Genomic DNA, 22256 nt, shown 5'->3' with positions numbered 1-22256 from the left:
CTGTTGTAGATGAATAGCTGTTGTAGATGAATAACTGTTGCAGTTGAATAGCTGTTGTAGATGAATAGCTGTTGTAGTTGAATAGCTGTTGTAGTTGAATAGCTGGTGTAGTTGAATAACTGTTGTAGTTGAATAGCTGTTGTAGATGAATAGCTGTTGTAGATGAATAACTGTTGTAGATGAATAGCTGTTGTAGATGAATAACTGTTGCAGTTGAATAGCTGTTGTAGATGAATAGCTGTTGTAGATGAATAGCTGTTGTAGATGAATAACTGTTGCAGTTGAATAGCTGTTGTAGATGAATAGCTGTTGTAGTTGAATAGCTGTTGTAGTTGAATAGCTGTTGTAGTTGAATAGCTGTTGTAGATGAATAGCTGTTGTAGTTGAATAGCTGTTGTAGATGAATAACTGTTGCAGTTGAATAGCTGTTGTAGATGAATAGCTGTTGTAGTTGAATAGCTGTTGTAGATGAATAACTGTTGCAGTTGAATAGCTGTTGTAGATGAATAACTGTTGCAGTTGAATAGCTGTTGTAGATGAATAGCTGTTGTAGATGAATAGCTGTTGTAGATGAATAGCTGTTGTAGATGAATAGCTGTTGTAGATGAATAACTGTTGGAGATGAATAGCTGTTGTAGATGAATAGCTGTTGAAGTTGAATAGCTGTTGTAGATGAATAGCTGTTGTAGATGAATAACTGTTGCAGTTGAATAGCTGTTGTAGTTGAATAGCTGTTGTAGATGAATAGCTGTTGTAGTTGAATAGCTGTTGTAGTTGAATAGCTGTTGTAGATGAATAGCTGTTGTAGTTGAATAGCTGTTGTAGATGAATAACTGTTGCAGTTGAATAGCTGTTGTAGATGAATAACTGTTGCAGTTGAATAGCTGTTGTAGATGAATAGCTGTTGTAGATGAATAGCTGTTGTAGATGAATAGCTGTTGTAGATGAATAGCTGTTGTAGATGAATAACTGTTGTAGATGAATAGCTGTTGTAGATAAATAGCTGTTGCAGTTGAATAACTGTTGTAGATGAATAGCTGTTGTAGATGAATAGCTGTTGTAGATGAATAGCTGTTGTAGTTGAATAGCTGTTGCAGTTGAATAGCTGTTGTAGTTGAATAGCTGTTGTAGATGAATAGCTGTTGTAGATGAATAACTGTTGCAGTTGAATAGCTGTTGTAGTTGAATAGCTGTTGTAGATGAATAGCTGTTGTAGATGAATAACTGTTGCAGTTGAATAGCTGTTGTAGATGAATAGCTGTTGTAGTTGAATAGCTGTTGTAGATGAATAGCTGTTGTAGTTGAATAGCTGTTGTAGTTGAATAGCTGTTGTAGTTGAATAGCTGTTGTAGATGAATAGCTGTTGTAGATGAATAGCTGTTGTAGATGAATAGCTGTTGTATATGAATAACTGTTGCAGTTGAATAGCTGTTGTAGATGAATAGCTGTTGTAGTTGAATAGCTGTTGTAGATGAATAGTTGTTGTAGTTGAATAGCTGTTGTAGATGAATAGCTGTTGTAGATGAATAACTGTTGCAGTTGAATTGCTGTTGTAGTTGAATAGCTGTTGTAGATGAATAGCTGTTGTAGTTGAATAGCTGTTGTAGATGAATAGCCGTTGTAGATGAATAACTGTTGCAGTTGAATAGCTGTTGTAGTTGAATAGCTGTTGTAGATGAATAGCTGTTGTAGATGAATAACTGTTGCAGTTGAATAGCTGTTGTAGATGAATAGCTGTTGTAGTTGAATAGCTGTTGTAGATGAATAGCTGTTGTAGTTGAATAGCTGTTGTAGATGAATAGCTGTTGTAGATGAATAACTGTTGCAGTTGAATAGCTGTTGTAGTTGAATAGCTGTTGTAGATGAATAGCTGTTGTAGTTGAATAGCTGTTGTAGATGAATAGCTGTTGTAGATGAATAACTGTTGCAGTTGAATAGCTGTTGTAGTTGAATAGCTGTTGTAGATGAATAGCTGTTGTAGATGAATAACTGTTGCAGTTGAATAGCTGTTGTAGATGAATAGCTGTTGCAGTTGAATAGCTGTTGTAGATGAATAACTGTTGCAGTTGAATAGCTGTTGTAGTTGAATAGCTGTTGTAGATGAATAACTGTTGCAGTTGAATAGCTGTTGTAGATGAATAACTGTTGTAGATGAATAGCTGTTGTAGATGAATAACTGTTGTAGATGAATAGCTGTTGTAGATGAATAGCTGTTGTAGTTGAATAGCTGTTGTAGATGAATAGCTGTTGTAGTTGAATAGCTGTTGTAGATGAATAGCTGTTGTAGTTGAATAGCTGTTGTAGTTGAATAGCTGTTGCAGTTGAATAGCTGTTGTAGTTGAATAGCTGTTGTAGATGAATAACTGTTGCAGTTGAATAGCTGTTGTAGATGAATAACTGTTGTAGATGAATAGCTGTTGTAGATGAATAGCTGTTGTAGTTGAATAGCTGTTGCAGTTGAATAGCTGTTGTAGATGAATAGCTGTTGTAGATGAATAACTGTTGCAGTTGAATAGCTGTTGTAGTTGAATAGCTGTTGTAGATGAAAAGCTGTTGTAGATGAATAGCTGTTGTAGATGAATAACTGTTGTAGATGAATAGCTGTTGTAGATGAATAGCTGTTGTAGTTGAATAGCTGTTGCAGTTGAATAGCTGTTGTAGATGAATAGCTGTTGTAGATGAATAACTGTTGCAGTTGAATAGCTGTTGTAGTTGAATAGCTGTTGTAGATGAATAACTGTTGTAGATGAATAGCTGTTGTAGATGAATAGCTGTTGTAGATGAATAGCTGTTGTAGATGAATAACTGTTGTAGATGAATAGCTGTTGTAGATGAATAGCTGTTGAAGTTGAATAGCTGTTGTAGTTGAATAGCTGTTGTAGATGAATAGCTGTTGTAGTTGAATAGCTGTTGTAGATGAATAGCTGTTGTAGATGAATAACTGTTGCAGTTGAATAGCTGTTGTAGTTGAATAGCTGTTGTAGATGAATAGCTGTTGTAGATGAATAACTGTTGCAGTTGAATAGCTGTTGTAGATGAATAGCTGTTGCAGTTGAATAGCTGTTGTAGATGAATAACTGTTGCAGTTGAATAGCTGTTGTAGATGAATAGCTGTTGTAGATGAATAACTGTTGCAGTTGAATAGCTGTTGTAGATGAATAACTGTTGTAGATGAATAGCTGTTGTAGATGAATAACTGTTGTAGATGAATAGCTGTTGCAGTTGAATAGCTGTTGTAGTTGAATAGCTGTTGTAGATGAATAGCTGTTGTAGTTGAATAGCTGTTGTAGTTGAATAGCTGTTGTAGATGAATAGCTGTTGTAGTTGAATAGCTGTTGCAGTTGAATAACTGTTGTAGATGAATAGCTGTTGTAGATGAATAGCTGTTGTAGATGAATAGCTGTTGTAGTTGAATAGCTGTTGCAGTTGAATAGCTGTTGTAGTTGAATAGCTGTTGTAGATGAATAGCTGTTGTAGATGAATAACTGTTGCAGTTGAATAGCTGTTGTAGTTGAATAGCTGGTGTAGATGAATAGCTGTTGTAGATGAATAACTGTTGCAGTTGAATAGCTGTTGTAGATGAATAACTGTTGTAGATGAATAGCTGTTGTAGATGAATAGCTGTTGTAGTTGAATAGCTGTTGCAGTTGAATAGCTGTTGTAGATGAATAGCTGTTGTAGATGAATAACTGTTGCAGTTGAATAGCTGTTGTAGTTGAATAGCTGTTGTAGATGAATAGCTGTTGTAGATGAATAGCTGTTGTAGATGAATAACTGTTGTAGATGAATAGCTGTTGTAGATGAATAGCTGTTGTAGTTGAATAGCTGTTGCAGTTGAATAGCTGTTGTAGATGAATAGCTGTTGTAGATGAATAACTGTTGCAGTTGAATAGCTGTTGTAGTTGAATAGCTGTTGTAGATGAATAACTGTTGTAGATGAATAGCTGTTGTAGATGAATAACTGTTGTAGATGAATAACTGTTGTAGTTGAATAGCTGTTGTAGATGAATAGCTGTTGTAGATGAATAGCTGTTGTAGATGAATAGCTGTTGTAGATGAATAGCTGTTGTAGATGAATAGCTGTTGTGGTTGAATAGCTGTTGTAGTTGAATAACTGTTGTAGTTGAATAGCTGTTGTAGATGAATAACTGTTGCAGTTGAATAGCTGTTGTAGATGAATAACCGTTGCAGTTGAATAGCTGTTGTAGATGAATAGCTGTTGTAGTTGAATAGCTGTTGTAGATGAATAACTGTTGCAGTTGAATAGCTGTTGTAGATGAATAGCTGTTGTAGATGAATAGCTGTTGTAGTTGAATAACTGTTGTAGATGAATAGCTGTTGTAGATGAATAGCTGTTGTAGATGAATAGCTGTTGTAGTTGAATAGCTGTTGCAGTTGAATAGCTGTTGTAGTTGAATAGCTGTTGTAGATGAATAACTGTTGCAGTTGAATAGCTGTTGTAGATGAATAGCTGTTGTAGATGAATAGCTGTTGTAGATGAATAACTGTTGCAGTTGAATAGCTGTTGTAGATGAATAGCTGTTGTAGTTGAATAGCTGTTGTAGTTGAATAGCTGGTGTAGTTGAATAGCTGTTGTAGTTGAATAGCTGTTGTAGATGAATAGCTGTTGTAGATGAATAACTGTTGTAGATGAATAGCTGTTGTAGATGAATAACTGTTGCAGTTGAATAGCTGTTGTAGATGAATAGCTGTTGTAGATGAATAGCTGTTGTAGATGAATAACTGTTGCAGTTGAATAGCTGTTGTAGATGAATAGCTGTTGTAGATGAATAGCTGTTGTAGATGAATAACTGTTGCAGTTGAATAGCTGTTGTAGATGAATAACTGTTGCAGTTGAATAGCTGTTGTAGATGAATAGCTGTTGTAGATGAATAACTGTTGCAGTTGAATAGCTGTTGTAGATGAATAACTGTTGTAGATGAATAGCTGTTGTAGATGAATAGCTGTTGTAGATGAATAGCTGTTGTAGTTGAATAGCTGTTGTAGTTGAATAGCTGTTGTAGATGAATAGCTGTTGTAGATGAATAACTGTTGCAGTTGAATAGCTGTTGTAGATGAATAACTGTTGTAGATGAATAGCTGTTGTAGATGAATAGCTGTTGTAGATGAATAACTGTTGCAGTTGAATAGCTGTTGTAGATGAATAACTGTTGTAGATGAATAGCTGTTGTAGATGAATAACTGTTGTAGATGAATAGCTGTTACAGTTGAATAGCTGTTGTAGTTGAATAGCTGTTGTAGATGAATAGCTGTTGTAGTTGAATAGCTGTTGTAGTTGAATAGCTGTTGTAGATGAATAGCTGTTGTAGATGAATAACTGTTGCAGTTGAATAGCTGTTGTAGATGAATAACTGTTGTAGATGAATAGCTGTTGTAGATGAATAGCTGTTGTAGTTGAATAGCTGTTGCAGTTGAATAGCTGTTGTAGATGAATAGCTGTTGTAGATGAATAACTGTCGCAGTTGAATAGCTGTTGTAGTTGAATAGCTGTTGTAGATGAATAGCTGTTGTAGATGAATAGCTGTTGTAGATGAATAACTGTTGTAGATGAATAGCTGTTGTAGATGAATAGCTGTTGTAGTTGAATAGCTGTTGCAGTTGAATAGCTGTTGTAGATGAATAGCTGTTGTAGATGAATAACTGTTGCAGTTGAATAGCTGTTGTAGTTGAATAGCTGTTGTAGATGAATAACTGTTGTAGATGAATAGCTGTTGTAGATGAATAACTGTTGTAGATGAATAACTGTGGTAGTTGAATAGCTGTTGTAGATGAATAGCTGTTGTAGATGAATAGCTGTTGTAGATGAATAGCTGTTGTAGATGAATAGCTGTTGTAGATGAATAGCTGTTGTAGTTGAATAGCTGTTGTAGTTGAATAACTGTTGTAGTTGAAAAGCTGTTGTAGATGAATAACTGTTGCAGTTGAATAGCTGTTGTAGATGAATAACCGTTGCAGTTGAATAGCTGTTGTAGATGAATAGCTGTTGTAGTTGAATAGCTGTTGTAGATGAATAACTGTTGCAGTTGAATAGCTGTTGTAGATGAATAGCTGTTGTAGATGAATAGCTGTTGTAGTTGAATAACTGTTGTAGATGAATAGCTGTTGTAGATGAATAGCTGTTGTAGATGAATAGCTGTTGTAGTTGAATAGCTGTTGCAGTTGAATAGCTGTTGTAGTTGAATAGCTGTTGTAGATGAATAACTGTTGCAGTTGAATAGCTGTTGTAGATGAATAGCTGTTGTAGATGAATAGCTGTTGTAGATGAATAACTGTTGCAGTTGAATAGCTGTTGTAGATGAATAGCTGTTGTAGTTGAATAGTTGTTGTAGTTGAATAGCTGGTGTAGTTGAATAGCTGTTGTAGTTGAATAGCTGTTGTAGATGAATAGCTGTTGTAGATGAATAACTGTTGTAGATGAATAGCTGTTGTAGATGAATAACTGTTGCAGTTGAATAGCTGTTGTAGATGAATAGCTGTTGTAGATGAATAGCTGTTGTTGATGAATAACTGTTGCAGTTGAATAGCTGTTGTAGATGAATAGCTGTTGTAGTTGAATAGCTGTTGTAGTTGAATAGCTGTTGTAGTTGAATAGCTGTTGTAGATGAATAACTGTTGCAGTTGAATAGCTGTTGTAGATGAATAGCTGTTGTAGATGAATAGCTGTTGTAGATGAATAGCTGTTGTAGTTGAATAGCTGTTGTAGATGAATAGCTGTTGCAGTTGAATAGCTGTTGTAGATGAATAGCTGTTGTAGATGAATAGCTGTTGTAGATGAATAGCTGTTGTAGATGAATAACTGTTGCAGTTGAATAGCTGTTGTAGATGAATAGCTGTTGTAGATGAATAACTGTTGCAGTTGAATAGCTGTTGTAGTTGAATAGCTGTTGTAGATGAATAGCTGTTGTAGTTGAATAGCTGTTGTAGATGAATAGCTGTTGTAGATGAATAGCTGTTGTAGATGAATAGCTGTTGTAGATGAATAGCTGTTGTAGATGAATAGCTGTTGTAGATGAATAACTGTTGTAGATGAATAGCTGTTGTAGATGAATAGCTGTTGAAGTTGAATAGCTGTTGTAGATGAATAGCTGTTGTAGATGAATAACTGTTGCAGTTGAATAGCTGTTGTAGTTGAATAGCTGTTGTAGATGAATAGCTGTTGTAGTTGAATAGCTGTTGTAGTTGAATAGCTGTTGTAGATGAATAGCTGTTGTAGATGAACAGCTGTTGTATATGAATAACTGTTGCAGTTGATTAGCTGTTGTAGATGAATAGCTGTTGTAGTTGAATAGCTGTTGTAGATGAATAGTTGTTGTAGTTGAATAGCTGTTGTAGATGAATAGCTGTTGTAGATGAATAACTGTTGCAGTTGAATTGCTGTTGTAGTTGAATAGCTGTTGTAGATGAATAGCTGTTGTAGTTGAATAGCTGTTGTAGATGAATAGCCGTTGTAGATGAATAACTGTTGCAGTTGAATAGCTGTTGTAGTTGAATAGCTGTTGTAGATGAATAGCTGTTGTAGATGAATAACTGTTGCAGTTGAATAGCTGTTGTAGATGAATAGCTGTTGTAGTTGAATAGCTGTTGTAGATGAATAGCTGTTGTAGTTGAATAGCTGTTGTAGATGAATAGCTGTTGTAGATGAATAACTGTTGCAGTTGAATAGCTGTTGTAGTTGAATAGCTGTTGTAGATGAATAGCTGTTGTAGTTGAATAGCTGTTGTAGATGAATAGCGGTTGTAGATGAATAACTGTTGCAGTTGAATAGCTGTTGTAGTTGAATAGCTGTTGTAGATGAATAGCTGTTGTAGATGAATAACTGTTGCAGTTGAATAGCTGTTGTAGATGAATAGCTGTTGCAGTTGAATAGCTGTTGTAGATGAATAACTGTTGCAGTTGAATAGCTGTTGTAGATGAATAGCTGTTGTAGATGAATAACTGTTGCAGTTGAATAGCTGTTGTAGATGAATAACTGTTGTAGATGAATAGCTGTTGTAGATGAATAACTGTTGTAGATGAATAGCTGTTGTAGATGAATAGCTGTTGTAGTTGAATAGCTGTTGTAGATGAATAACTGTTGTAGTTGAATAGCTGTTGTAGATGAATAGCTGTTGTAGTTGAATAGCTGTTGTAGATGAATAGCTGTTGTAGATGAATAGCTGTTGTAGTTGAATAGCTGTTGTAGATGAATAACTGTTGTAGATGAATAGCTGTTGTAGATGAATAACTGTTGTAGATGAATAACTGTTGTAGTTGAATAGCTGTTGTAGATGAATAGCTGTTGTAGATGAATAGCTGTTGTAGTTGAATAGTTGTTGCAGTTGAATAGCTGTTGTAGTTGAATAGCTGTTGTAGATGAATAACTGTTGCAGTTGAATAGCTGTTGTAGATGAATAACTGTTGTAGATGAATAGCTGTTGTAGATGAATAACTGTTGCAGTTGAATAGCTGTTGTAGATGAATAGCTGTTGTAGTTGAATAGCTGTTGTAGTTGAATAGCTGTTGTAGTTGAATAGCTGTTGTAGATGAATAACTGTTGCAGTTGAATAGCTGTTGTAGATGAATAGCTGTTGTAGTTGAATAGCTGTTGTAGATGAATAGCTGTTGTAGATGAATAGCTGTTGTAGATGAATAGCTGTTGTAGATGAATAGCTGTTGTAGATGAATAGCTGTTGTAGTTGAATAGCTGTTGTAGATGAATAGCTGTTGTAGATGAATAGCTGTTGTAGATGAATAGCTGTTGTAGATGAATAGCTGTTGTAGATGAATAGCTGTTGTAGATGAATAACTGTTGCAGTTGAATAGCTGTTGTAGATGAATAGCTGTTGTAGATGAATAACTGTTGCAGTTGAATAGCTGTTGTAGTTGAATAGCTGTTGTAGATGAATAGCTGTTGTAGTTGAATAGCTGTTGTAGATGAATAGCTGTTGTAGATGAATAGCTGTTGTAGATGAATAGCTGTTGTAGATGAATAGCTGTTGTAGATGAATAGCTGTTGTAGATGAATAGCTGTTGTAGATGAATAGCTGTTGTAGATGAATAGCTGTTGTAGATGAATAACTGTTGTAGATGAATAGCTGTTGTAGATAAATAGCTGTTGCAGTTGAATAACTGTTGTAGATGAATAGCTGTTGTAGATGAATAGCTGTTGTAGATGAATAGCTGTTGTAGTTGAATAGCTGTTGCAGTTGAATAGCTGTTGTAGTTGAATAGCTGTTGTAGATGAATAGCTGTTGTAGATGAATAACTGTTGCAGTTGAATAGCTGTTGTAGTTGAATAGCTGTTGTAGATGAATAGCTGTTGTAGATGAATAACTGTTGCAGTTGAATAGCTGTTGTAGATGAATAGCTGTTGTAGTTGAATAGCTGTTGTAGATGAATAGCTGTTGTAGTTGAATAGCTGTTGTAGTTGAATAGCTGTTGTAGTTGAATAGCTGTTGTAGATGAATAGCTGTTGTAGATGAATAGCTGTTGTAGATGAATAGCTAGTGTATATGAATAACTGTTGCAGTTGAATAGCTGTTGTAGATGAATAGCTGTTGTAGTTGAATAGCTGTTGTAGATGAATAGTTGTTGTAGTTGAATAGCTGTTGTAGATGAATAGCTGTTGTAGATGAATAACTGTTGCAGTTGAATTGCTGTTGTAGTTGAATAGCTGTTGTAGATGAATAGCTGTTGTAGTTGAATAGCTGTTGTAGATGAATAGCCGTTGTAGATGAATAACTGTTGCAGTTGAATAGCTGTTGTAGTTGAATAGCTGTTGTAGATGAATAGCTGTTGTAGATGAATAACTGTTGCAGTTGAATAGCTGTTGTAGATGAATAGCTGTTGTAGTTGAATAGCTGTTGTAGATGAATAGCTGTTGTAGTTGAATAGCTGTTGTAGATGAATAGCTGTTGTAGATGAATAACTGTTGCAGTTGAATAGCTGTTGTAGTTGAATAGCTGTTGTAGATGAATAGCTGTTGTAGTTGAATAGCTGTTGTAGATGAATAGCTGTTGTAGATGAATAACTGTTGCAGTTGAATAGCTGTTGTAGTTGAATAGCTGTTGTAGATGAATAGCTGTTGTAGATGAATAACTGTTGCAGTTGAATAGCTGTTGTAGATGAATAGCTGTTGCAGTTGAATAGCTGTTGTAGATGAATAACTGTTGCAGTTGAATAGCTGTTGTAGATGAATAGCTGTTGTAGATGAATAACTGTTGCAGTTGAATAGCTGTTGTAGATGAATAACTGTTGTAGATGAATAGCTGTTGTAGATGAATAACTGTTGTAGATGAATAGCTGTTGTAGATGAATAGCTGTTGTAGTTGAATAGCTGTTGTAGATGAATAGCTGTTGTAGTTGAATAGCTGTTGTAGATGAATAGCTGTTGTAGTTGAATAGCTGTTGTAGATGAATAGTTGTTGTAGATGAATAGCTGTTGTAGTTGAATAGCTGTTGTAGATGAATAACTGTTGTAGATGAATAGCTGTTGTAGATGAATAACTGTTGTAGATGAATAACTGTTGTAGTTGAATAGCTGTTGTAGATGAATAGCTGTTGTAGATGAATAGCTGTTGTAGTTGAATAGCTGTTGCAGTTGAATAGCTGTTGTAGTTGAATAGCTGTTGTAGATGAATAACTGTTGCAGTTGAATAGCTGTTGTAGATGAATAACTGTTGTAAATGAATAGCTGTTGTAGATGAATAGCTGTTGTAGATGAATAACTGTTGTAGATGAATAGCTGTTGTAGATGAATAGCTGTTGTAGTTGAATAGCTGTTGCAGTTGAATAGCTGTTGTAGATGAATAGCTGTTGTAGATGAATAACTGTTGCAGATGAATAGCTGTTGTAGTTGAATAGCTGTTGTAGATGAATAACTGTTGTAGATGAATAGCTGTTGTAGATGAATAACTGTTGTAGATGAATAACTGTTGTAGTTGAATAGCTGTTGTAGATGAATAGCTGTTGTAGATGAATAGCTGTTGTAGATGAATAGCTGTTGTAGATGAATAGCTGTTGTAGATGAATAGCTGTTGTAGATGAATAGCTGTTGTAGATGAATAACTGTTGTAGATGAATAGCTGTTGTAGATGAATAGCTGTTGAAGTTGAATAGCTGTTGTAGATGAATAGCTGTTGTAGATGAATAACTGTTGCAGTTGAATAGCTGTTGTAGTTGAATAGCTGTTGTAGATGAATAGCTGTTGTAGTTGAATAGCTGTTGTAGATGAATAGCTGTTGTAGTTGAATAGCTGTTATAGATGAATAGCTGTCGTAGTTGAATAGCTGTTGTAGATGAATAGCTGTTGTAGATGAATAGCTGTTGAAGTTGAATAGCTGTTGTAGATGAATAGCTGTTGTAGATGAATAACTGTTGCAGTTGAATAGCTGTTGTAGTTGAATAGCTGTTGTAGATGAATAGCTGTTGTAGTTGAATAGCTGTTGTAGTTGAATAGCTGTTGTAGATGAATAGCTGTTGTAGATGAACAGCTGTTGTATATGAATAACTGTTGCAGTTGATTAGCTGTTGTAGATGAATAGCTGTTGTAGTTGAATAGCTGTTGTAGATGAATAGTTGTTGTAGTTGAATAGCTGTTGTAGATGAATAGCTGTTGTAGATGAATAACTGTTGCAGTTGAATTGCTGTTGTAGTTGAATAGCTGTTGTAGATGAATAGCTGTTGTAGTTGAATAGCTGTTGTAGATGAATAGCCGTTGTAGATGAATAACTGTTGCAGTTGAATAGCTGTTGTAGTTGAATAGCTGTTGTAGATGAATAGCTGTTGTAGATGAATAACTGTTGCAGTTGAATAGCTGTTGTAGATGAATAGCTGTTGTAGTTGAATAGCTGTTGTAGATGAATAGCTGTTGTAGTTGAATAGCTGTTGTAGATGAATAGCTGTTGTAGATGAATAACTGTTGCAGTTGAATAGCTGTTGTAGTTGAATAGCTGTTGTAGATGAATAGCTGTTGTAGTTGAATAGCTGTTGTAGATGAATAGCGGTTGTAGATGAATAACTGTTGCAGTTGAATAGCTGTTGTAGTTGAATAGCTGTTGTAGATGAATAGCTGTTGTAGATGAATAACTGTTGCAGTTGAATAGCTGTTGTAGATGAATAGCTGTTGCAGTTGAATAGCTGTTGTAGATGAATAACTGTTGCAGTTGAATAGCTGTTGTAGATGAATAGCTGTTGTAGATGAATAACTGTTGCAGTTGAATAGCTGTTGTAGATGAATAACTGTTGTAGATGAATAGCTGTTGTAGATGAATAACTGTTGTAGATGAATAGCTGTTGTAGATGAATAGCTGTTGTAGTTGAATAGCTGTTGTAGATGAATAACTGTTGTAGTTGAATAGCTGTTGTAGATGAATAGCTGTTGTAGTTGAATAGCTGTTGTAGATGAATAGCTGTTGTAGATGAATAGCTGTTGTAGTTGAATAGCTGTTGTAGATGAATAACTGTTGTAGATGAATAGCTGTTGTAGATGAATAACTGTTGTAGATGAATAACTGTTGTAGTTGAATAGCTGTTGTAGATGAATAGCTGTTGTAGATGAATAGCTGTTGTAGTTGAATAGTTGTTGCAGTTGAATAGCTGTTGTAGTTGAATAGCTGTTGTAGATGAATAACTGTTGCAGTTGAATAGCTGTTGTAGATGAATAACTGTTGTAGATGAATAGCTGTTGTAGATGAATAACTGTTGCAGTTGAATAGCTGTTGTAGATGAATAGCTGTTGTAGTTGAATAGCTGTTGTAGTTGAATAGCTGTTGTAGTTGAATAGCTGTTGTAGATGAATAACTGTTGCAGTTGAATAGCTGTTGTAGATGAATAGCTGTTGTAGTTGAATAGCTGTTGTAGATGAATAGCTGTTGTAGATGAATAGCTGTTGTAGATGAATAGCTGTTGTAGATGAATAGCTGTTGTAGATGAATAGCTGTTGTAGTTGAATAGCTGTTGTAGATGAATAGCTGTTGTAGATGAATAGCTGTTGTAGATGAATAGCTGTTGTAGATGAATAGCTGTTGTAGATGAATAGCTGTTGTAGATGAATAACTGTTGCAGTTGAATAGCTGTTGTAGATGAATAGCTGTTGTAGATGAATAACTGTTGCAGTTGAATAGCTGTTGTAGTTGAATAGCTGTTGTAGATGAATAGCTGTTGTAGTTGAATAGCTGTTGTAGATGAATAGCTGTTGTAGATGAATAGCTGTTGTAGATGAATAGCTGTTGTAGATGAATAGCTGTTGTAGATGAATAGCTGTTGTAGATGAATAGCTGTTGTAGATGAATAGCTGTTGTAGATGAATAGCTGTTGTAGATGAATAACTGTTGTAGATGAATAGCTGTTGTAGATAAATAGCTGTTGCAGTTGAATAACTGTTGTAGATGAATAGCTGTTGTAGATGAATAGCTGTTGTAGATGAATAGCTGTTGTAGTTGAATAGCTGTTGCAGTTGAATAGCTGTTGTAGTTGAATAGCTGTTGTAGATGAATAGCTGTTGTAGATGAATAACTGTTGCAGTTGAATAGCTGTTGTAGTTGAATAGCTGTTGTAGATGAATAGCTGTTGTAGATGAATAACTGTTGCAGTTGAATAGCTGTTGTAGATGAATAGCTGTTGTAGTTGAATAGCTGTTGTAGATGAATAGCTGTTGTAGTTGAATAGCTGTTGTAGTTGAATAGCTGTTGTAGTTGAATAGCTGTTGTAGATGAATAGCTGTTGTAGATGAATAGCTGTTGTAGATGAATAGCTAGTGTATATGAATAACTGTTGCAGTTGAATAGCTGTTGTAGATGAATAGCTGTTGTAGTTGAATAGCTGTTGTAGATGAATAGTTGTTGTAGTTGAATAGCTGTTGTAGATGAATAGCTGTTGTAGATGAATAACTGTTGCAGTTGAATTGCTGTTGTAGTTGAATAGCTGTTGTAGATGAATAGCTGTTGTAGTTGAATAGCTGTTGTAGATGAATAGCCGTTGTAGATGAATAACTGTTGCAGTTGAATAGCTGTTGTAGTTGAATAGCTGTTGTAGATGAATAGCTGTTGTAGATGAATAACTGTTGCAGTTGAATAGCTGTTGTAGATGAATAGCTGTTGTAGTTGAATAGCTGTTGTAGATGAATAGCTGTTGTAGTTGAATAGCTGTTGTAGATGAATAGCTGTTGTAGATGAATAACTGTTGCAGTTGAATAGCTGTTGTAGTTGAATAGCTGTTGTAGATGAATAGCTGTTGTAGTTGAATAGCTGTTGTAGATGAATAGCTGTTGTAGATGAATAACTGTTGCAGTTGAATAGCTGTTGTAGTTGAATAGCTGTTGTAGATGAATAGCTGTTGTAGATGAATAACTGTTGCAGTTGAATAGCTGTTGTAGATGAATAGCTGTTGCAGTTGAATAGCTGTTGTAGATGAATAACTGTTGCAGTTGAATAGCTGTTGTAGATGAATAGCTGTTGTAGATGAATAACTGTTGCAGTTGAATAGCTGTTGTAGATGAATAACTGTTGTAGATGAATAGCTGTTGTAGATGAATAACTGTTGTAGATGAATAGCTGTTGTAGATGAATAGCTGTTGTAGTTGAATAGCTGTTGTAGATGAATAGCTGTTGTAGTTGAATAGCTGTTGTAGATGAATAGCTGTTGTAGTTGAATAGCTGTTGTAGATGAATAGTTGTTGTAGATGAATAGCTGTTGTAGTTGAATAGCTGTTGTAGATGAATAACTGTTGTAGATGAATAGCTGTTGTAGATGAATAACTGTTGTAGATGAATAACTGTTGTAGTTGAATAGCTGTTGTAGATGAATAGCTGTTGTAGATGAATAGCTGTTGTAGTTGAATAGCTGTTGCAGTTGAATAGCTGTTGTAGTTGAATAGCTGTTGTAGATGAATAACTGTTGCAGTTGAATAGCTGTTGTAGATGAATAACTGTTGTAAATGAATAGCTGTTGTAGATGAATAGCTGTTGTAGATGAATAACTGTTGTAGATGAATAGCTGTTGTAGATGAATAGCTGTTGTAGTTGAATAGCTGTTGCAGTTGAATAGCTGTTGTAGATGAATAGCTGTTGTAGATGAATAACTGTTGCAGATGAATAGCTGTTGTAGTTGAATAGCTGTTGTAGATGAATAACTGTTGTAGATGAATAGCTGTTGTAGATGAATAACTGTTGTAGATGAATAACTGTTGTAGTTGAATAGCTGTTGTAGATGAATAGCTGTTGTAGATGAATAGCTGTTGTAGATGAATAGCTGTTGTAGATGAATAGCTGTTGTAGATGAATAGCTGTTGTAGTTGAATAGCTGTTGTAGTTGAATAACTGTTGTAGTTGAATAGCTGTTGTAGATGAATAACTGTTGCAGTTGAATAGCTGTTGTAGATGAATAACCGTTGCAGTTGAATAGCTGTTGTAGATGAATAGCTGTTGTAGTTGAATAGCTGTTGTAGATGAATAACTGTTGCAGTTGAATAGCTGTTGTAGATGAATAGCTGTTGTAGATGAATAGCTGTTGTAGTTGAATAACTGTTGTAGATGAATAGCTGTGGTAGATGAATAGCTGTTGTAGATGAATAGCTGTTGTAGTTGAATAGCTGTTGCAGTTGAATAGCTGTTGTAGTTGAATAGCTGTTGTAGATGAATAACTGTTGCAGTTGAATAGCTGTTGTAGATGAATAGCTGTTGTAGATGAATAGCTGTTGTAGATGAATAACTGTTGCAGTTGAATAGCTGTTGTAGATGAATAGCTGTTGTAGTTGAATAGCTGTTGTAGTTGAATAGCTGTTGTAGATGAATAGCTGTTGTAGATGAATAGCTGTTGTAGATGAATAACTGTTGTAGATGAATAGCTGTTGTAGATGAATAACTGTTGCAGTTGAATAGCTGTTGTAGATGAATAGCTGTTGTAGATGAATAGCTGTTGTAGATGAATAACTGTTGCAGTTGAATAGCTGTTGTAGATGAATAGCTGTTGTAGTTGAATAGCTGTTGTAGTTGAATAGCTGTTGTAGTTGAATAGCTGTTGTAGATGAATAGCTGTTGTAGTTGAATAGCTGTTATAGATGAATAACTGTTGCAGTTGAATAGCTGTTGTAGATGAATAGCTGTTGTAGTTGAATAGCTGTTGTAGATGAATAACTGTTGCAGTTGAATAGCTGTTGTAGATGAATAACTGTTGCAGTTGAATAGCTGTTGTAGATGAATAGCTGTTGTAGATGAATAGCTGTTGTAGATGAATAGCTGTTGTAGATGAATAGCTGTTGTAGATGAATAACTGTTGTAGATGAATAGCTGTTGTAGATGAATAGCTGTTGTAGTTGAATAGCTGTTGTAGATGAATAGCTGCTGTAGATCAATAACTGTTGCAGTTGAATAGCTGTTGTAGTTGAATAGCTGTTGTAGATGAATAGCTGTTGTAGTTGAATAGCTGTTGTAGTTGAATAGCTGTTGTAGATGAATAGCTGTTGTAGTTGAACAGCTGTTGTAGATGAATAACTGTTGCAGTTGAATAGCTGTTGTAGATGAATAACTGTTTCAGTTGAATAGCTGTTGTAGATGAATAGCTGTTGTAGTTGAATAGCTGTTATAGATGAATAGCTGTTGTAGTTGAATAGCTGTTGTAGATGAATAGCTGTTGTAGATGAATAGCTGTTGTAGATGAATAACTGTTGTAGATGAATAGCTGTTGTAGTTGAATAGCTGTTGTAGATGAATAACTGTTGTAGTTGAATAGCTGTTATAGATGAATAGCTGTTGTAGTTGAATAGCTGTTATAGATGAATAGCTGTTGTAGTTGAATAGCTGTTGTAGATGAATAGCTGTTGTAGATGAATAGCTGTTGTAGATGAATAACTGTTGTAGATGAATAGCTCTTGTAGTTGAATAGCTGTTGTAGATGAATAGCTGTTGTAGATGAATAGCTGTTGTAGATGAATAGCTGTTGTAGATGAATAGCTGTTGTAGATGAATAGCTGTTGTAGATGAATAGCTGTTGTAGTTGAATAGCTGTTGTAGATGAATAGCTGTTGCAGTTGAATAGCTGTTGTAGATGAATAACTGTTGCAGTTGAATAGCTGTTGTAGATGAATAGCTGATGTAGTTGAATAGCTGTTGTAGTTGAATAGCTGTTGTAGTTGAATAGCTGTTGTAGATGAATAGCTGTTGTAGATGAATAACTGTTGTAGATGAATTGCTGTTGTAGATGAATAACTGTTGCAGTTGAATAACTGTTGTAGATGAATAGCTGTTGTAGTTGAATAGCTGTTGTAGATGAATAGCTGTTGTAGTTGAATAGCTGTTGTAGATGAATAGCTGTTGTAGTTGAATAGCTGTTGTAGATGAATAGCTGTTGCAGTTGAATAGCTGTTGTAGATGAATAGCTGTTGTAGTTGAATAGCTGTTGTAGATGAATAGCTGTTGTAGTTGAATAGCTGTTGTAGATGAATAACTGTTGCAGTTGAATAGCTGTTGTAGATGAATAGCTGTTGTAGTTGAATGGCTGTTGTAGATGAATAGCTGTTGCAGTTGAATAGCTGTTGTAGATGAATAGCTGTTGTAGTTGAATAGCTGTTGTAGATGAATAGCTGTTGTAGATGAATAGCTGTTGTAGATGAATAGCTGTTGTAGTTGAATAGCTGTTGTAGTTGAATAACTGTTGTAGTTGAATAGCTGTTGTAGATGAATAGCTGTTGTAGATGAATAGCTGTTGTAGATGAATAGCTGTTGTAGATGAATAGCTGTTGTAGTTGAATAGCTGTTGTAGTTGAATAACTGTTGTAGTTGAATAGCTGTTGTAGATGAATAACTGTTGCAGTTGAATAGCTGTTGTAGATGAATAACCGTTGCAGTTGAATAGCTGTTGTAGATGAATAGCTGTTGTAGTTGAATAGCTGTTGTAGATGAATAACTGTTGCAGTTGAATAGCTGTTGTAGATGAATAGCTGTTGTAGATGAATAGCTGTTGTAGTTGAATAACTGTTGTAGATGAATAGCTGTTGTAGATGAATAGCTGTTGTAGATGAATAGCTGTTGTAGTTGAATAGCTGTTGCAGTTGAATAGCTGTTGTAGTTGAATAGCTGTTGTAGATGAATAACTGTTGCAGTTGAATAGCTGTTGTAGATGAATAGCTGTTGTAGATGAATAGCTGTTGTAGATGAATAACTGTTGCAGTTGAATAGCTGTTGTAGATGAATAGCTGTTGTAGTTGAACAGCTGTTGTAGTTGAATAGCTGGTGTAGTTGAATAGCTGTTGTAGTTGAATAGCTGTTGTAGATGAATAGCTGTTGTAGATGAATAACTGTTGTAGATGAATAGCTGTTGTAGATGAATAACTGTTGCAGTTGAATAGCTGTTGTAGATGAATAGCTGTTGTAGATGAATAACTGTTGTAGATGAATAACTGTTGCAGTTGAATAGCTGTTGTAGATGAATAGCTGTTGTAGTTGAATAGCTGTTGTAGTTGAACAGCTGTTGTAGTTGAATAGCTGTTGTAGATGAATAGCTGTTGTAGTTGAATAGCTGTTGTAGATGAATAACTGTTGCAGTTGAATAGCTGTTGTAGATGAATAGCTGTTGTAGTTGAATAGCTGTTGTAGATGAATAACTGTTGCAGTTGAATAGCTGTTGTAGATGAATAACTGTTGCAGTTGAATAGCTGTTGTAGATGAATAGCTGTTGTAGATGAATAGCTGTTGTAGATGAATAGCTGTTGTAGATGAATAGCTGTTGTAGATGAATAACTGTTGTAGATGAATAGCTGTTGTAGATGAATAGCTGTTGAAGTTGAATAGCTGTTGTAGATGAATAGCTGTTGTAGATGAATAACTGTTGCAGTTGAATAGCTGTTGTAGTTGAATAGCTGTTGTAGATGAATAGCTGTTGTAGTTGAATAGCTGTTGTAGTTGAATAGCTGTTGTAGATGAATAGCTGTTGTAGTTGAATAGCTGTTGTAGATGAATAACTGTTGCAGTTGAATAGCTGTTGTAGATGAATAACTGTTGCAGTTGAATAGCTGTTGTAGATGAATAGCTGTTGTAGATGAATAGCTGTTGTAGATGAATAGCTGTTGTAGATGAATAGCTGTTGTAGATGAATAACTGTTGTAGATGAATAGCTGTTGTAGATGAATAGCTGTTGTAGTTGAATAACTGTTGTAGATGAATAGCTGTTGTAGATGAATAGCTGTTGCAGTTGAATAGCTGTTGTAGATGAATAACTGTTGCAGTTGAATAGCTGTTGTAGATGAATAGCTGTTGTAGATGAATAACTGTTGCAGTTGAATAGCTGTTGTAGATGAATAACTGTTGTAGATGAATAGCTGTTGTAGATGAATAACTGTTGTAGATGAATAGCTGTTGCAGTTGAATAGCTGTTGTAGTTGAATAGCTGTTGTAGATGAATAGCTGTTGTAGTTGAATAGCTGTTGTAGTTGAATAGCTGTTGTAGATGAATAGCTGTTGTAGATGAATAACTGTTGCAGTTGAATAGCTGTTGTAGATGAATAACTGTTGTAGATGAATAGCTGTTGTAGATGAATAGCTGTTGTAGTTGAATAGCTGTTGCAGTTGAATAGCTGTTGTAGATGAATAGCTGTTGTAGATGAATAACTGTCGCAGTTGAATAGCTGTTGTAGTTGAATAGCTGTTGTAGATGAATAGCTGTTGTAGATGAATAGCTGTTGTAGATGAATAACTGTTGTAGATGAATAGCTGTTGTAGATGAATAGCTGTTGTAGTTGAATAGCTGTTGCAGTTGAATAGCTGTTGTAGATGAATAGCTGTTGTAGATGAATAACTGTTGCAGTTGAATAGCTGTTGTAGTTGAATAGCTGTTGTAGATGAATAACTGTTGTAGATGAATAGCTGTTGTAGATGAATAACTGTTGTAGATGAATAACTGTTGTAGTTGAATAGCTGTTGTAGATGAATAGCTGTTGTAGATGAATAGCTGTTGTAGATGAATAGCTGTTGTAGATGAATAGCTGTTGTAGATGAATAGCTGTTGTAGTTGAATAGCTGTTGTAGTTGAATAACTGTTGTAGTTGAAAAGCTGTTGTAGATGAATAACTGTTGCAGTTGAATAGCTGTTGTAGATGAATAACCGTTGCAGTTGAATAGCTGTTGTAGATGAATAGCTGTTGTAGTTGAATAGCTGTTGTAGATGAATAACTGTTGCAGTTGAATAGCTGTTGTAGATGAATAGCTGTTGTAGATGAATAGCTGTTGTAGTTGAATAACAGTTGTAGATGAATAGCTGTTGTAGACGAATAGCTGTTGTAGATGAATAGCTGTTGTAGTTGAATAGCTGTTGCAGTTGAATAGCTGTTGTAGTTGAATAGCTGTTGTAGATGAATAACTGTTGCAGTTGAATAGCTGTTGTAGATGAATAGCTGTTGTAGATGAATAGCTGTTGTAGATGAATAACTGTTGCAGTTGAATAGCTGTTGTAGATGAATAGCTGTTGTAGTTGAATAGCTGTTGTAGTTGAATAGCTGGTGTAGTTGAATAGCTGTTGTAGTTGAACAGCTGTTGTAGATGAATAGCTGTTGTAGATGAATAACTGTTGTAGATGAATAGCTGTTGTAGATGAATAACTGTTGCAGTTGAATAGCTGTTGTAGATGAATAGCTGTTGTAGATGAATAGCTGTTGTTGATGAATAACTGTTGCAGTTGAATAGCTGTTGTAGATGAATAGCTGTTGTAGTTGAATAGCTGTTGTAGTTGAATAGCTGTTGTAGTTGAATAGCTGTTGTAGATGAATAACTGTTGCAGTTGAATAGCTGTTGTAGATGAATAGCTGTTGTAGATGAATAGCTGTTGTAGATGAATAGCTGTTGTAGTTGAATAGCTGTTGTAGATGAATAGCTGTTGCAGTTGAATAGCTGTTGTAGATGAATAGCTGTTGTAGATGAATAGCTGTTGTAGATGAATAGCTGTTGTAGATGAATAACTGTTGCAGTTGAATAGCTGTTGTAGATGAATAGCTGTTGTAGATGAATAACTGTTGCAGTTGAATAGCTGTTGTAGTTGAATAGCTGTTGTAGATGAATAGCTGTTGTAGTTGAATAGCTGTTGTAGATGAATAGCTGTTGTAGATGAATAGCTGTTGTAGATGAATAGCTGTTGTAGATGAATAGCTGTTGTAGATGAATAGCTGTTGTAGATGAATAACTGTTGTAGATGAATAGCTGTTGTAGATGAATAGCTGTTGAAGTTGAATAGCTGTTGTAGATGAATAGCTGTTGTAGATGAATAACTGTTGCAGTTGAATAGCTGTTGTAGTTGAATAGCTGTTGTAGATGAATAGCTGTTGTAGTTGAATAGCTGTTGTAGTTGAATAGCTGTTGTAGATGAATAGCTGTTGTAGATGAACAGCTGTTGTATATGAATAACTGTTGCAGTTGATTAGCTGTTGTAGATGAATAGCTGTTGTAGTTGAATAGCTGTTGTAGATGAATAGTTGTTGTAGTTGAATAGCTGTTGTAGATGAATAGCTGTTGTAGATGAATAACTGTTGCAGTTGAATTGCTGTTGTAGTTGAATAGCTGTTGTAGATGAATAGCTGTTGTAGTTGAATAGCTGTTGTAGATGAATAGCCGTTGTAGATGAATAACTGTTGCAGTTGAATAGCTGTTGTAGTTGAATAGCTGTTGTAGATGAATAGCTGTTGTAGATGAATAACTGTTGCAGTTGAATAGCTGTTGTAGATGAATAGCTGTTGTAGTTGAATAGCTGTTGTAGATGAATAGCTGTTGTAGTTGAATAGCTGTTGTAGATGAATAGCTGTTGTAGATGAATAACTGTTGCAGTTGAATAGCTGTTGTAGTTGAATAGCTGTTGTAGATGAATAGCTGTTGTAGTTGAATAGCTGTTGTAGATGAATAGCTGTTGTAGATGAATAACTGTTGCAGTTGAATAGCTGTTGTAGTTGAATAGCTGTTGTAGATGAATAGCTGTTGTAGATGAATAACTGTTGCAGTTGAATAGCTGTTGTAGATGAATAGCTGTTGTAGATGAATAACTGTTGCAGTTGAATAGCTGTTGTAGATGAATAACTGTTGTAGATGAATAGCTGTTGTAGATGAATAACTGTTGTAGATGAATAGCTGTTGTAGATGAATAGCTGTTGTAGTTGAATAGCTGTTGTAGATGAATAACTGTTGTAGTTGAATAGCTGTTGTAGATGAATAGCTGTTGTAGTTGAATAGCTGTTGTAGATGAATAGCTGTTGTAGATGAATAGCTGTTGTAGTTGAATAGCTG

This window comes from Watersipora subatra, chromosome 3 (assembly GCF_963576615.1).
Source record: "Watersipora subatra chromosome 3, tzWatSuba1.1, whole genome shotgun sequence".
NCBI lineage: Eukaryota > Metazoa > Bryozoa > Gymnolaemata > Cheilostomatida > Watersiporidae > Watersipora > Watersipora subatra.
The sequence above is the reverse complement of the archived record's forward strand: the minus strand, read 5'-3'. Positions refer to the sequence as shown.